General features: G+C 35.4%; 1 protein-coding gene across 1 annotated transcript in view; it reads left to right on the top strand.

The window, feature by feature from the left end:
• The window catches only part of WDR70 (WD repeat domain 70), a 141,124-nt gene that overhangs the window by 86,645 nt on the left and 38,622 nt on the right, over positions 1-15,857 (top strand). The gene's annotated exons all lie outside the window — the stretch shown is intronic.

Below are 15,857 nucleotides of genomic sequence, written 5' to 3'. Positions count from 1 at the left end.
ATATTGATAAGGTTGTTGGGGAGCCAGAGTTTGTAAGGAGTAATGATGTCTTTTAAATGCCTTTAAGAAAACAGCTTGTACACCAAAAATCTTGTCTATTTTGTTTTGTTTTTCTAGCTATATTAAATTTGGTCTGTTTAGAAACCTTGAGTAATTTTTATAATCTTTTAGCTGTCTAATGGCTATGCTGTAAGTAGCCAAGAATTAGCTTTGACAGATATACCTGTAATAGATTTATCTTTTTATGCAGTGTAAATCTGAACAGGAAAGATGCAATGTTTTATGATTTTCAACTTAATTTAATTCTCATTAAACAGAAAGTGATTCAGTGCTCGGGGAAAAATTGTTATAGCTAGTCATTAACTTCTATTTTTTTACTTTCTTTTTTCATAAAAGGTCTAGTGGTATGTTTAACTTGATTCTTAAGCTATTTCCTGCTCAAAAATGAGCATCTACTGCAGTATTGCTGAACTACTACCTTGCTAGTGTATTCTTTTTCTCCTGTTTTTAAAATCTTACCTTGATTTTTAAATTGCTAGAATAATTTAAGTGTTTTGATCAATTTTAAATCAGTTAGCTAAAACTCCAAGTGATTTTACAGAACTTAAAATGCACAGTAATAATGAAGTCCAAAACTATACTAATATGCTGCCCACATGAATATCCTCAGAAGTGGTGCGATCAAGTGGTAATCCCAATAACCATTTTTCCACATGCCCTTAAGCCACCCTGTCCTCAAAATATAAAGCAAAGAGAAGTGGGAGGTTGCAGTATGCACTGAAGTTAAGCAGATCTAAGCTCTGTACATTTTAATTACAAATACTCATCTTAAAAGTATTTTCCAAATAATTGCATGATTAGTAGATGTAAGATAAATACTTTTCTATATTTAGGGATTGTTTGCTTTGAAAGGGTTTTTGTAAGCTTTAGTTTTGTGGTGTGCAGTATGAAGTTTTAAGGTAGAGTTTTCAGAGAAGAAAACTTTTACTAAGTATTGGAGTCATTTTGAAGAAATATTGTACAACTAAGGACATAGATTTAAATAATGCAAAAAAAATTATGTAAGATCTAAATAAGGTGAACCTTTTGTTTTGGAATGGGAATCCAAGCCCAGATCTTATTTGAATCTTTTTATAAATCTATTTTGCTGTTCTTGATGGATTTTACAGCTGATGCTGCCAAGACACAGTAATGAAAAGTAGTAGTAGGATCTGAGACTTGCTGTAAATATTTTCTCCACTAATTGGAAGGTCCTTTGAGGGGATTTATACTATTTCTGCACAGTTTGTTGGACTTTTACACAGTTAAAGAATGCTTTTTGCACATGCTGACATGCAAAAGACATAGCTCTCAGTAATAAATTCTTGAAATGTATGTCTTATGTCTATCTACTAGAAAGCTTTATTAGTGTGCATATGCCTTTTTAGATACAGTTTCTACCAGGCAAAGATCATAGCGTGTCTTTAGCATCTGGTCTATCACAGCATTCCAGGTTTATGCTCTCTTCACACCAGCTAAATTTTATTCAGTTTTTTTGACCATGGAATATTCTCTTGTCTATTTGGATTTTTTTGTTGTTTTGCTTATATAAAACTTGAGATTTATATTGGTATCTTCACAGAATTAAAATTATTCCAGTGAAACATCAATGTTTAATAGAAACAATTTACAATGACTGTTCTTAAATTTGCTGACTATCACTACTGCAGCTAAACATCAGGCAAATCTTCCAATTACCCCCAAGTATGTAACATGCTTCATGCTTTGAAGAGGGCAGTCTGGCTACATCTGGAAATTTCTTGTGTAAATACAAGATGAAAGATATCCAAATATACTATATTCCCCTTTCAAACTTAAGGTAAGTTTTCCATATCCATAATATCCCACCCTTTCATTCCATATGTATACGTGCCAGACCTCTGCTCTAGAAACTGGAAATCACACACAAGCTTGCCAGCAGCAAATATTAACACATTCATATATTATTCCTTTTTGTATACGTCTGGTTTAACCAGTACATCACTATCTATACCCCGAACCTAGCTGCAGTAAAGAATCTGACAAGCATATGCTAAGATAAAATGTGCCCTGCTGTATTTCTAAGTGCATTTCTCTGATGTAATAAACAGTTTATAGTTAAGAACTATCTAAATGTTTGCACTATCTAATATAGTGATGAAAGGCAATTCTAAATCTTGAAGTCTGTCACACTCCAATAAAAATAGCATAAAGGATTTTACTTTGAATTCATGTATGGTTAAAGGAAAAAGGCTTATCCTCCATAATTATATGTCTTTCTTTGATTTCCTATTTAGAAAAATAACAGTAAAGTTACAGAAATAATTTAAAAATGGCAATTTAAGAGGAAAAGAGTAGGCATTATAGCAACATTATTGCCTTTATTAATATTGTAGTGTTATTGATATTAATGTAACATGAATAATATTATAGACATAGAAAGATAAAATAATGAAAAATAATAAAATGGAAATAGAAGAACCTTCTTGAGCTAGCTTTGTAATTTGAGAGAAGATTTTCTTTTTATGCGGAGGGAAAAAGTTAAAAGTACAGATGCTACACTGGTTCTAACAAGAAGCGAGCTCCGGAGTTGTCTGGCTTATCAGAAAAATGGCTTTTAGATACTGTAGCATAAGCACTCCTCAAGCAAGCTGAACACTTCATTGGTCTGGAGCCTGATAGGGTTTGTATATTACAAAAGGAATTTTGTCCTTGATATGTGTATTAGGAAGTTATTTTTGTGTCCAAATGATTCTCGTTGTGGTTCATAGTATGTCACTATTTCTTGAAGCTAGTGAGGAGATGAACAGCAGGTTTATATTGTAAATTTGTAAGAGCAATGAAAAGTGTATTTCTGTACAACTCTTGGTCATTAAGTTTGTTTTATTAGAGAAGCTTAAAACCCCCATATTTTAAATTACAAAAGAAAAGCTGTTACAGCTTGATCAAGTGGATTTATTTAAGAGCAAAAGGGTAGGAAATGATGACTTCTGATCCGTGGAACATATAGAGTGAAGATTTGGTACTTTCTGTCTGCATATGCTTGCTCTATTTCTTGGGTTAATTTATGAGCCCTTCACCCCTTCCAGCTTCATATCTGGATGTCTCTCTTGCAGGTTTCGCTTTTCTCATCAATTCATAACTTTAAGAAAGCTTTCTATTTTGTGGTATGCATAAATAGTAATGTGAAGTAAATTTTAACCCATAGTGTACTAAGAGCTAGCTGGCTAGCTGGCTCTGGGTTGGGGTTTTAGGTTCAGGGTTTTTTAATAGAACAGGAAATTAGAAGTAGGATATTTTTTTATGAAATGGTCATTTCAGACAATACAAAAGTATCAAAACTAAAATAATTATTCGGAATTTTTAAACTTTTGAAACGTATTTTGTATTTCCCTTCTCAATTCTTCTCATTACTACAGCAGAGTAAACATTACTTTTACTTCTTATTTTTTCCTGCTCTCATTTTAAATACTACCAAATTTCTCACTTTTCCAGAGGTCTAATATAGAAAATGGGTAACCAATTCTTCCTATTTAATAACTGTGGAATTTTTATGTATTCCTGTGTCACTGAACACCCATCAGAAAGGTCACTGGCCTAGGAAACAAATAACTTAATGTTTTGCCGTGCCTGTGCATAACCTTTTTCATAACTGTTTGATTTAGAAAAAAATAAACTTACCAAAGAGAGACAGTATATTAAAATCCTTTTCATTCAAATGAATGAGAGTGATTTATTTTGAAATGTGCTGTTTTATGACATTAAGAAATGTACTAGTACTTTTAATACAAAAATATTTCCCATTAATCTGTTAGAATTTGAGAAGCTAAAGAAAAGATAAATTATAGCAAAGCATAGCTTCTGTGTGTAACGTTAGGTTACATACACTTAACACAGAAAAGTCTGATAAAGAACAAACTGTACATAGAAATCGTTTCATGGCTGCATCCATTAAAAGGTGCACTTCTGCGAGGACAGAGTTTTAAATGTGCTTAAATAGCTGGTCATAATACACTACAGAATGCTCTCCGTTTCTAACAAACATCCCTTAAGTCTAGTTAACTTTAATTAAAAAACGTTTGCATGGCATTTGTAGAAAATTCATAATAAGAGTATAAACTAAGGAAGTTATTTTTATGTCCATGATTATCAATGAGAAGATAAATTGCACAACTACACCATCTCTTGGCAATAGGTACAGAACTAAACCAATCATATGAAATGAAAAGTATTTGTAATAATAGTATATTTTTTGTATGAGCCTTCAGTGAGCAAGTTTCTTTCAACTCTATGTATAAATCTCATAATTAAAACCTAATTGAATATATGTGAGGCTTTCTTTATGAATCGGTAAAATTTCTTCTAGTGCAAAATATTTTAAAATAAAGGTTTTTTTCATGATCTCCCTATTTCCTAAAGTTTGTTTTCAACAGATGTTAGTGCTAAACGCTTAGAGGAGAGGGTGGTGAAATAGGTAGAGCATTGTCCAGCTGTGTTTTATTTAATGTATGACTGCAGTGATACTACACAGACTGAAATCAGATACATCCGTGGAACAGCTGCCTTTCTCGAACCAAGTTCTAAATTTCTCATGAGATGGAGAACTAGATTTGGAGTTGGATATGACTACCTATATGTTTCACACATTATGCGTAAATACATACACAGTGTGTCTCTGTGTGCCTAAGTATGCATACAAACTTATAATGAAATTCTAGTTTAATAGAATTTCTGAATATGTGTAATCATTCTAAGCTCTAGTAATTTAAACAACATATTCTTAGGTAATTCAATGATGTAATTTTCATTCAGATTAAGCAATGTGCAACTTTAAAAAAAAAAAAAAGCCTTTATGATTACTATTTCCTGTTTTACCATGTATGTCTGTCACTCCCAGATTTGGCTTGTGACTATTTTGTGGTCAAAGCAGTCACCTGTAATCAGCCCTAAAACTTAATTTATATTAAACTTTTGGTATAATGCATTTTATTAAAGTTGGGATAGGATGGCCAAATTAGAAAGTACTGTGCTAGTTCACATAGAAAGAGTGAAATATTCTGAAAAAATCTAATTAATTGTATAATCATGGAACATATTTTTTATGGGCACTAAGAGCTCCTGATGAATGTGACTGCTGTGATCAGCACATACCCTGGTAAGAGCATATAAAGGGTGCTGTATCCTAGCTCCATAGTCTGTTTTGTTGCCCTCACGAGCATGCAGGTCTGTGGTCTTGTTTGGAGAGCAGATTGAGCCCAAGACCTGCAAGCAAACTGCATCTTGTTGAGGTCCAGAGTATACTCCTGTGATCTTTATTGAGGCTGTTTCACCAGGGCTTCCAAAGGCACAGCTAGGTAGTGTGTTCCTGCCCTTGTAATGGAAGGACTGGCTTATATTCAAGACCACCTTCAAGAGCCTGAGTGATTTTTCATAAGTAGGGACACCTGTTTTAGTCAGCAGAAACCATTGCATTGCCAGCCATTGGCTTGTCACTTGTCACAAAAGTGCGAATGCCTGGTTGATTTTGATATTTGACGTGTGAAAGTGTGTTGCCAAATTGGGTAGGAGTTGACAGGGGTGTAGGAATGGTTTCTGTTCTCCAGACAGGTCACTGTTGTTTCTTGGCTGTTGCATTGATGTAGGAGACAAGGCAGGGCTGTGCTAATGTGTGCTGCTGTGTGTCTGCAGGTATGAAACAAACTTCAGTTTTGATTGTTCTCCTTCTGAAAGAAATGTGGTTATGTCAGAAAATGAATCCTTTGGTGTCATGTTGGTAAGAGGTTTATACCAACAAACAAAAGCAAGGCAGTGTGCAAACTCAATTGCTACTTGTTTCCGTCTTTGCTCATTTTTAAATGACCGTTTATTGTGTGTCCATATGTGTTATGGAAAAGGGAGTGGTGGCTTTGTTGGTTTTGACTTCGTTTTTCTTTATGTGAGAAAAACAGATGTGCTTGAGGATTAAGTGAAGTATCTGTAATTGCTATTATTGGAAGAATATATATTTAAGTCATAGGTAAAATACAGCTGTTAAAGAAGGCAAAATGAAGCAACAGTGAGCCCTAAAAGTAAAAGACCATTATCAAGGAAAAACAGAGGGAAAGATGTCCAACTAGTAATAATAATAATAATTAAAAAAGTAATAATACTGGCATGATGCATATAACAACATTTTTCTTGTGATGAATGGTTAAAAGAGGATATATCTTCCAGGGAAATTGGAGATCCAGGTGAGAAAATCAGGAATAGCTTTCATCATGTTGAATTCAAGTTGCTAGTTAAACATTCACAAAGTGATGTCAAGATGAACTAAGTTGTGCAACAGACAGAGAATGGTATACCTTTTATTGGAAAGTAGTTTAATGGCATGAAAATATTGGTAGTTATGGTTGTGAATAAGCTTTTTAAAAATACATTGTAGAGTGAGAACTTGAGTGACCAAGGGGATTGAGTAACGGTGAATAGCCAGTGAAACTGAAATAGAGAGAATCATGCAGCAGAGGGAATAGTGAAGAAAGGAGCCAATATGTAGAAGGTGTACAGGAGATACCGAACCTCGTATAACAATGAAGAAGTGGCGTAGAAAATATGTGAGTTTTTTCAAGATTGATGAGAATGAGGATGGGTTGGATTTGTCAGGGATCCTGAGATTCAGGAAGGAATTTAGGTGGGATTGACACGGAATGAGGATGGAAGAGAAGGCAGTATTGGATGAAAAGGCCAAAGTGTGAAAATTAGTAATGGAGGCAGAGAGAAAGAAACATGGAGCTATTTGGTGAAAAGTGGATGATGCGAAGGAGATTTCTGAGATAACGTTCACAAACAGCAATCTGTGTATCTGCCCGTACTCTGAAGATGCCACTGCTGATGGAAAAGAAATATGAAGTTGCCAGGTGTGGTGCCAGGGCGCCTACAAGAAGGCTGAAGAGGGACTTTTTACAAGGGCATGTAGCGATAGGACGAGGGGTAATGGCTTCAAACTGGAAGAGGGTAGATATAGATTAGATATTAGGAAGAAATTTTTCACCCTGAGGGTGGTGAGGCACTGGAACAAGATGCCCAGAAAAGCTGTGGAAGCCCCATCCCCAGAAGTGTTCAAGGCCAGGTTGGATGGGGCTTTGAGCAACCTGGTCTAGTGGGAGATGTCCCTGCCCAAGGCAGGGGGTTTGGAACCAGATGATCTTTAAGGTCCCTTCCAACCTAAACCATTCTATGAGTGTGCAATACTGTGCCGAAATGAAATGGGAATGCTAGAATGACAAAATGGAAGGAATCTTTTTGTTGGATGGCAAAGAATTTTAGGGATGTTTGTGGTGAAAGGAAATTGTAGTCAGGAGAGGTACTACAGAATATCATAAAAAAATGGAAATAGGAGAAGAAGAGTAAAGAAGGTTTTGAAGCAACAGTAACAGTAGAAGAGAAAGCTAATTGCAGAATGAAAAATTCTATAACGATTCTGTACTCCTCTGAGATGAATTGGTATGGAGATACTGCAGCCTGTTTGAGGGACTCTTGGATATTGACTATGACATTTTTACGTTACCATAGCTTTAAAAATCAGGTTATTATTTATTTTAAATGAGACAGAAGAGATTAATTGATTCAGGGACGTTAATTCCAAACAAAGTAATTCTGTCCTCTCACATTTAAACAGTAATCTGTTTTTAATATCTATTAAAAAAGAAAACTAATTTAAAAAGTGATCCATGTATGAAATATATTCAGGAATCTCATAGGTTGGAAAAGACGTTTAAGATCATCAAGTCCAACTGTTAACCTAGCACTGCCAAGTCCACCACTAACCTATGTCCGTAAGTGCCATGTCTACGCGTCTTTTAAATACCTCCAGGGATGGTGACTCTGCCACTTACCTGGGCAGCCTGCTCCAATGCTTTACAACCCTTTCGGTGAAGAAATTTTTCCTAACATCCAATATAAACCTCCCCTGGCACAACTTGAGGCCATTTCCTCCTGTCCTATCACTTGCTACTTGGGAAAAGAGACTGACCCCCACCTCACTACAACCTCCTTTCAGGTAGTTGTAGAGTGATAAGGTCTCCCCTCAGCCTCCTTTTCTCCAGGATAAACAACTCCAGTTTTCTCAGCTGCTCCTCATAAGACTTGTGCTCCAAACCCTTCACCAGCTTCATTGCTCTTCTTTGGACGTGCTCCAGCACTCAATGCAAGCCACATTTTTCTAAAGGATATTACAAGGTTTTTTTCTCTGTACCTAATGCTTAGGTACTTGATTGCTGCTCTGTAGCCTAGCTGGAAACTTGATATGACAGGGTGTTGTGCAGTGTGGATGGGTAAATATACAGTGTGTTTTAAGATGGAAACATTCATTTTCAAGTCATTTCAATATTGAGTGTCAGAAATCAAATCCAGATATACCAGAGCCTCATCTTGCAGCAGCAGTGAAATCCTGGTTTTAAATTTAACTTAATTTACAAAGTATCTTTAATCATGAAAGATTTTAAGGGTTTTTTTTTTAGGTTGATGTTGATGCTACCACAAAACCTGAACTGCCAGACTTGTTTAAGACAGTATGTTGTCTCGGAGCTAAGTGCCAGATGAATTGAAAGGGAGTATTTGGTTGTAATTTGTTGTATTTGGACAAGGCCACATTTTGTCAGAAGAGCTTTCAACAACTGTATATTGTATGCATGGAAACAGTGGTTAACACTGTAATATTTTACTTGTAAAAATCTGTAACTTTGGGTTTACAGAGTCTGAGGCTAAGAGGGAATTTATTTCTTTTCCCTGTGGAACACTGTGTTCGGTTAGTATAAACTACTTGCAGAAAACTGTTTTTGAGAATTTTTCCACTTTGCCAGTTTTTTGCTTATGAATGTGTAGGGCTATTTGTTTGCTTATTTAGCTACTCAATTATATAAAATTATTGTGAGAAGAAATCACAGTCAAAGAAGTAATCATTAAAGTGAGATAGGAATATTGCTTGAAAAGAAATTAAAGTTTGCTTGAGTTACCTTCTTTTTTCCTTTTTTTTTTTTTTTTTTTCCCCACCAACCAGCTTCTTACTTTTACATTTTACTCACACATAACTCTGGGGCCTAATCCTGAAGTTGCTGAACTCATCACATAAAATTCTGAGTTAAAGGTAACTGAAATAGAGGGCAGTTAGCAACTCTGTGTCTTGTGGATTAATAGCAGCATATCTTTGGGGTTTTTTTAAAAAAAATGCATATTCCCCACCATCCATAAGTGCCTAGCTGACCTTAACAGAAGAAAAGAAGGTTCCTTTAACTTAACTTAACTCAAAAACAACTTCTCTCAACTTACTTTGCTGAATGATGGTGGCATTTTTTGTTTTCTAGAGGCTTTTAAAAAAAATTTCTTATGTGTATGGTCCTTGAATATCAGTGTTAAGTATGTTGAGCGAATAATCTCAGCCACCTTCGGCAACTTTATTTATAAACCACTGAGGCTCTGAGTTAAGAATGTTCATTTTATCACAGAAATATTTAATGTGGCAAAATACCACTTACCCTTTTAGCTGAGGCATTCTTCCTTCTTCATCTTTCCACCTGAATAAATAAAACCAAATCCATGCTTTAAAAAAATTATATTTTTAATTAATAAATAGAGAAAATACAGCATAATGGTTTACAGTACATTTATATTGTAAAAATCAAATAATTGAAAAGAAATAATAGCTCACTATATGTTACAAGAAGTTTAGCGAAAGTGACTTCATTTCTTAGAGAATATTCTCAGGAATATTAGCTTTATGTTAAATTCTGTATATTTTCAGTTATATTTCACTCTATTCACACTGTACCTCTATAAGATCACTAAAATGTGTCTTAAGCTTTGGGAGCACTGAAGACTGAAAGATTATAAGAAAATTTATTGAATTATGGTGGGAATAATTTTGTCTTAATTGCTTTTTAAAGACATATTTGTAGCTTCTTTATATTTTTCTCTGTTTATATTTTTTCTTGTTTATTGCCAAGAGGCAAAAGGCTACTTTTAATTGATATGAAACATCCAGTGTTGGCATAGATGAGTTTGAAGCAATCTGTGGACTTTCATTGGGGTTCTAGTATATTTTAACTAAAATTTTAATGAATTTTTTACAGAATAATGTTGATCAGATTTGATTCTTTTCTGGAAGGCAAAGAAACCTTCAACAGCTGGGAAAGTCTAAAGAGTGATTAATTCATTTTTGAAAGAGGCAAAAGAAGGGGTGGTGGGTTTCTCTGGTTTACAGAAGCCATATTTATGATAGTAAAAAGGAGGAAAATAGCATGGCATGGAATGGGTTAGATAAGGTATGAAAAGATACAAAAGAATGTTTCTTTCACATCCTTGTACGTTTTTCTCATGCAGCGTAAAAAATCCCCAAAGGAAGCCAACTGAATAGTTTCCAAAAGCTATTTTTATTCGTAATATTTATCGGGTTTTTAGCCAAGATAGATTATTTTCTCAAATGCAAAGTTTGATAGTGCAGCCAAACATTCAGCTGTGGTTTAATTTTCAAACCATTAGGCAAATGTTTAGCAATGCTGTTAAGAAGCCATCTTTCTAAAATGGTTTCTGAAAATCTTTCTTGATGAATTAACTTAAACAAGAAGAAATTGTTTCTGTCGTCAGCAATATTCTTAGAAATTGAATGCTGTAGGTGGTGAAGGAAGCATGGGCAGATAGGAAGGACTTTCTCATCACTCTACAGTGGTTCAGAGACCTCTCTAAGGCAAGTCAGCCTGCTTGCTTCTAAAACCTCATGTAGTCAAATGGATTGTGTGCCTTGCCTCATTGCCTCATGTTGGAGACTTTTTATTTCAGTGGAAATCAACTTTTTGGTATCAATTGCAATTAACAGAATGCTAAATCATTTTTCATCTTGACTAGCTACCCTGCTGTATCGCTTCTCTTCTAAGAATACTGGTTTTGGTAACAGCCCAACGTTTTCCGACTAAGCCTTTCACACTTGTGTTTTTATTTTCATTCATGGTTCCATGATACAATACATGATTCATTTCAAGGGATTGAAGATTTTTGTATACTTCAAAAATAGTTACACAGCTGTTATCTTTTCTGGTTTGGGTTTTGTTTTTTTTGTTTTTTTTTTAGATTATTTAGGTTTTTCATTGCAGTACAGTTGCTCAAGAAAAACTGCAGAATATTAAAAAAAAAAAAAAGCCAAGTCTCTTACCTGTTTAGAATTGCAAATGCCAAGGAAAACTTCTCTATGAAATACATGTAAAAGCTTATTGGAGGGTATTAAACCACTGCTGAGTGTGAAAGATAAAGAAATCCCAAAGAGTTGCCTTCCCTAGAGTATCATCCATTCACCCAGAAAAGGGCCTTAGTAGCAACAGATGAGAATATAATGCACACACGGGACAGTTAAATTGCCAGTCAGATGTCCTGGTTATGGCAAATGAAGTTAGAGTACTGGTTTCATAATTGGTTAATTAGGATTGAAAGAAAGGAAGGAGTGTTTCAGGTCTGCTAATGATACATATAGATGTCACTGAGTTAGAAAATCACGGAGAAGACCAAATCATGTAACAGTGTAATCATGTAAACAGTAAAACCTCAAATTTCACAAGTTAATCTTGTTTTGCATCAGTATGGTCATTACTGAAACAGCATCCATTTCTACACCACGGGAAGTAGTATTGAAGAGCTGTCACGTAAATTGAAAGCCCAGGGATCATGTTTACAGAGACTTAAGAAAAGCGTCTGATATAGTCTGCAACTGCCTAGTCAGGGAAAAAATTGAGAAATTCCTGAATTCAGCTGGCATATGTACACCTGATAATTTGTAAGTGATATGCTAAACCCAGAATGTACAGTTACGTTTCTTTTCTGGGCTATAATTGAGAGCAAAGCAAATACACTTCCTCCAGTGGAGATAACTGAAGGGGAGATGGGGAAATGGCCATTTGGAGAGTGTAACTTGTGCCCTGGGAACCTGTCTGTCTTGTCAGCTGTGATCACAGCTCTGAGATTGCTGTCTGTCTCTGATGGGATCACTTTCAACAAAGACCCAGACAGCTTTGCTCAGTTGTGACTAAAAGGGAGGTTTCTGGGTGGTTTGTTTGTTTGTTTTCTAGCAGCTTTGTAGCTCTTGTCTTTGTCACCTTGAGACTGGCCTATGATAATATGTTATCTTGGAAGGCTTTTATGTTTATTAAAAATTATCACTTTTGCTGTTGAATATTGCTAGTGTCAGCTAATTTGTTTTGCTGAAAGTATCTTAGTCGGGTGAAATCACCCATTAAAATCTCAAACAGCCATACGTGGCTTGGGACTTGCTTCTTTGGAATCTCTGCCCAGCTAGTCCTGCCCTTCAGCCTCGTGTTTGAAACCAGCATAAATCCCAATTTCCAACTCTCGCAAGGAGCGTTGGAAACATTCCTTGATGTGAAAGAGGGGGAACAGCTGGTAAGGAAGCATGGGGGGCATCTCTAGACATTGGCTTCCCTGCTCAGAATACCCCTTCCTTGTGCTGCAGCTAGCTGGAGCAGACTGCACATTGCGAGTGGCACACTCAAGTATTGGATAGAGTTCCTTTTGCTGTAGACATGATTGTGGTTGCATGGTTGACTGTGTTTACGCTAATGAACAAGAACAATTTCGTTACATGTCTGTTTGTAAATCTCACTTTCTCCAAGACCTTCCTTAATTTACTACCTCTGCTTTTAAAACAATCTTGAAGGTGCTACGAACAAGAAGGAAGAAAAATGTGTTGGTTGGGACATTCGTCGTTTGTTAAACAAGAAAAGTGGGGGGAGCATTGTAGTCTTGGGAAAGTGTGGATTTACTGTGGAATATTACATCCTAGAAACAACATGGAGAGTTCAAAAATTTAATTAGTTAAGTGTATTGTTTTTCTCATGGGCATGGCTTGGATTTCTGAGGTGAACAAACTGACTACGTCTGTCTTCTGCTTTTCCTAGAACATGTTTTATTGAGGGTTCTGGAGACGGAGAACAGTTGCATGATGCAGAACTCTAACCATGCAGCTCTGTTGTAGGTCATTGATATGTGATAAACACTCAATGTAGCCACTGCCTTCTTCACTTCACATATTGGTCCTCTTCAATCCACCCAGAGTTTTGTACAAAAGATATCTATTGCTGACGTTCCAGTCATGTACCTTTCCCCCCACCCCCTATCCCTCCTTCCCAGTCCTTTCACTGGCTTCCTTTTTTGTCTTCTGGTTCTCATCCTCTCTATGAGGACTGCTGCAATATTACAAACCCTGACATTTATCTGTTATCTTAGGTTTTTTGATACATGCAACTGCGTCCTTTCTCACATGTGCTTCATGTTTTCTGCCTGTCATTTCATGTTGCACTCAAGTCCAGTCAGCTGTAATTGCTTAGCTAAAATAAAGGTGCTAATACAAAGCTAGAAGGAAAGTGCTTACATTGCTGGGAGTTATTTGCTAGAAAGCCTTCAAAAAAGTTGCAGAGAGAGTGTGTTACTGCAGAATTTGCTGAAATGACTAAACCTTTCAAAATTTTTAAGGGCTAATGAACTTGTCAGATTGTGTATGGCACATGACTAGTACTCCATAAAAACAGGCACCTCTGCAACAAAAGGAGAGGAGTAATGAGGGAGAACTGTAGATACACTTTGCTCTAATTATCTTTACATCTTTACCTAATGTTTTGGTGCTGTCTCCCTTCCCTTCCTGTGTCAAACTTTTGAATTTTGTACATTAGTTCTGTTGTTTCATGTCTTTCCAGTGAGAAACATTCTGATAATTTTTTTTTGCTAATGATTTGTTAGCAAGATTAGACATCTGTTAAAAATGTTAAGAGGCCGGAGGCCAAACACATTATTTTCTTTGAAGACTGCAACAAATGCTTGCCAGTATATGTAAAAACTTCTTGTTCAACCTTCTATCATTTTTAGAGCAACCTTCAATCATTTTAGAATATTTGATTTATTATTACAATTCAGGGTTATATTCCTTTGCAGAATAATATATGGAGGGCAAGCTTGCAGAGCTCAAAGTTAGGAAAACAATCTTTTTACTGGTAAACTGATCAAATTTATTTTTAAATAAAGACAAACAGAATTGCTCATGCAATCTTAGTGTCCCTTTCAGACAAGTCTCATTTTACATGAAATCCTAGGTCATCAGAGCTGGATAGAGTTGGGCTAAATTTGTTCTGTTGTTTTATTTTTTGTAATTAAGGGTTAAACAATTTCTGAGTTTTGGATATCTCTGTGTTGCTATTTTCCTTTTTCTATGGAACAGTTGAAAAAGGGTAAGAACTGGTCAAAGTATAGGTACTTTATTGAAAAATCTTCATAGTGGGTGACACATTTAAGGTGAGCTGTTTAATTCATGAAAGATACAGTTTAGGCTTGCTTGATTAATAGATTCATAAATTCACGCTAAATAAAATCAGTATCTTTGACCATAGAAAAATAACAGCTCCTGAAACATTGTGATTTACTACCTATCTGTGTGTGTGTGCGCGCGCATATATATATATGTTTGGGTTTTTTTACTAGTAAAACATAAAAGAAAAGATGTTGGTTGGACCCCAAATCTTTTTCTTTATTTTAATTTATATCCAAAACAAAATAAAAGGAAGGAATTTCAGATTGACTGAGTATGAAATGACAGAAAAAGAAAACCCACCCTTGCATTAAGTTAGGCAGCAAAATGAAAAAAACTGTTATTTTAATACATGTATGTCAGTGTGACATTGCCAGGGAGGGATGGGAATGTTGAGTAGACAAGTGTGGAGCCCAAACGAAGTTTTTCCAATTTATTTGAAATAGCTAAATACCATATTGTAATCCTTCTGTCATTTTTAAGGTGTGATTATTAACCATTTATGATGTTTTTGCAAGTGTCCACGGTATTTTTTAGACAGAAGATACATCATTTTAATTGCTTGTTAATGTGTAACAAATATTGCAGAAAATTTATTTTCTGATAACCAATTCACAGTTGATCCGTTATATGTTACCACGTACTTGGAAAATTTTATGTAACAGGATGCATAAAATATGTTTCTTCATATTTATAAATACCCCAATGAAAGACAAACAATTGTAAACTGCAATATGTTCATAGAGTTTCTCCAGGATATGCACAATTTACTAGAAGTGACAGTAATTTCAAAACAAGTACTATGGCTAAATCTAGGCTATTACATTCTATCTCCAAATACTGTAAGAAGCATTTACTTGGTGTTTGAAGTCCTCCTTTGTTTGTTGAAGAGTCATTTGTGAAGGGAATGACTTAAGTGACTCCTCTCAGAACTTGACAAAATCTGCACACCAAAATAAGCTTGCAATCATTCTTAATGTCACCACACAAAGATTCTCTAGCTTTTGGACGGAATTTAGAATAAATGTTTGAAAGGGTAAACAACATTAATTACTTTAATAGCTTGGATCTTTTGCAATCAAAACATCCCATAAAAAAGAGCCTTAGTAAGGTGTATAGTCAAAAATTAGAGGATACAGTAAATGAAAATTCCTGTGCAAGCTTAGTTCAGTCCCTGTGTTTGCATTTCGTGATCACATCCCTCTTTTTTATTCAGTAGAACTGTTTCTCTTTTAATGTATAGATTGGATAGCAGTCACTAAACAGCTGCTATTTTGTCCTCTTACTGTTCAGGGTGTGATTCTAGATCTGACTTGCTGCATGCTGGTCAAACCCTCCTCTGGAAATACATGCTTCTGTGCATATTTTTTTGTTTTGCTTATCACTATGGTAAATAAAGGACTTCAAGGTCCTTTGTTTTCTTCCCCTCTGTATGAGGAAAGGAACTTTTTAATCCTCATCTTACACATGGGAAGCAGAGATACAGTTGCACAGGCAACGTTCATTT

The sequence above is a fragment of the Charadrius vociferus genome, unplaced genomic scaffold (genome assembly GCF_000708025.1).
Source record: "Charadrius vociferus isolate BGI_N301 unplaced genomic scaffold, ASM70802v2 scaffold450, whole genome shotgun sequence".
Classification (NCBI taxonomy): domain Eukaryota; kingdom Metazoa; phylum Chordata; class Aves; order Charadriiformes; family Charadriidae; genus Charadrius; species Charadrius vociferus.
Note: the sequence above shows the minus strand (reverse complement) of the source record. Positions and strands in the feature narration are given on the sequence as shown.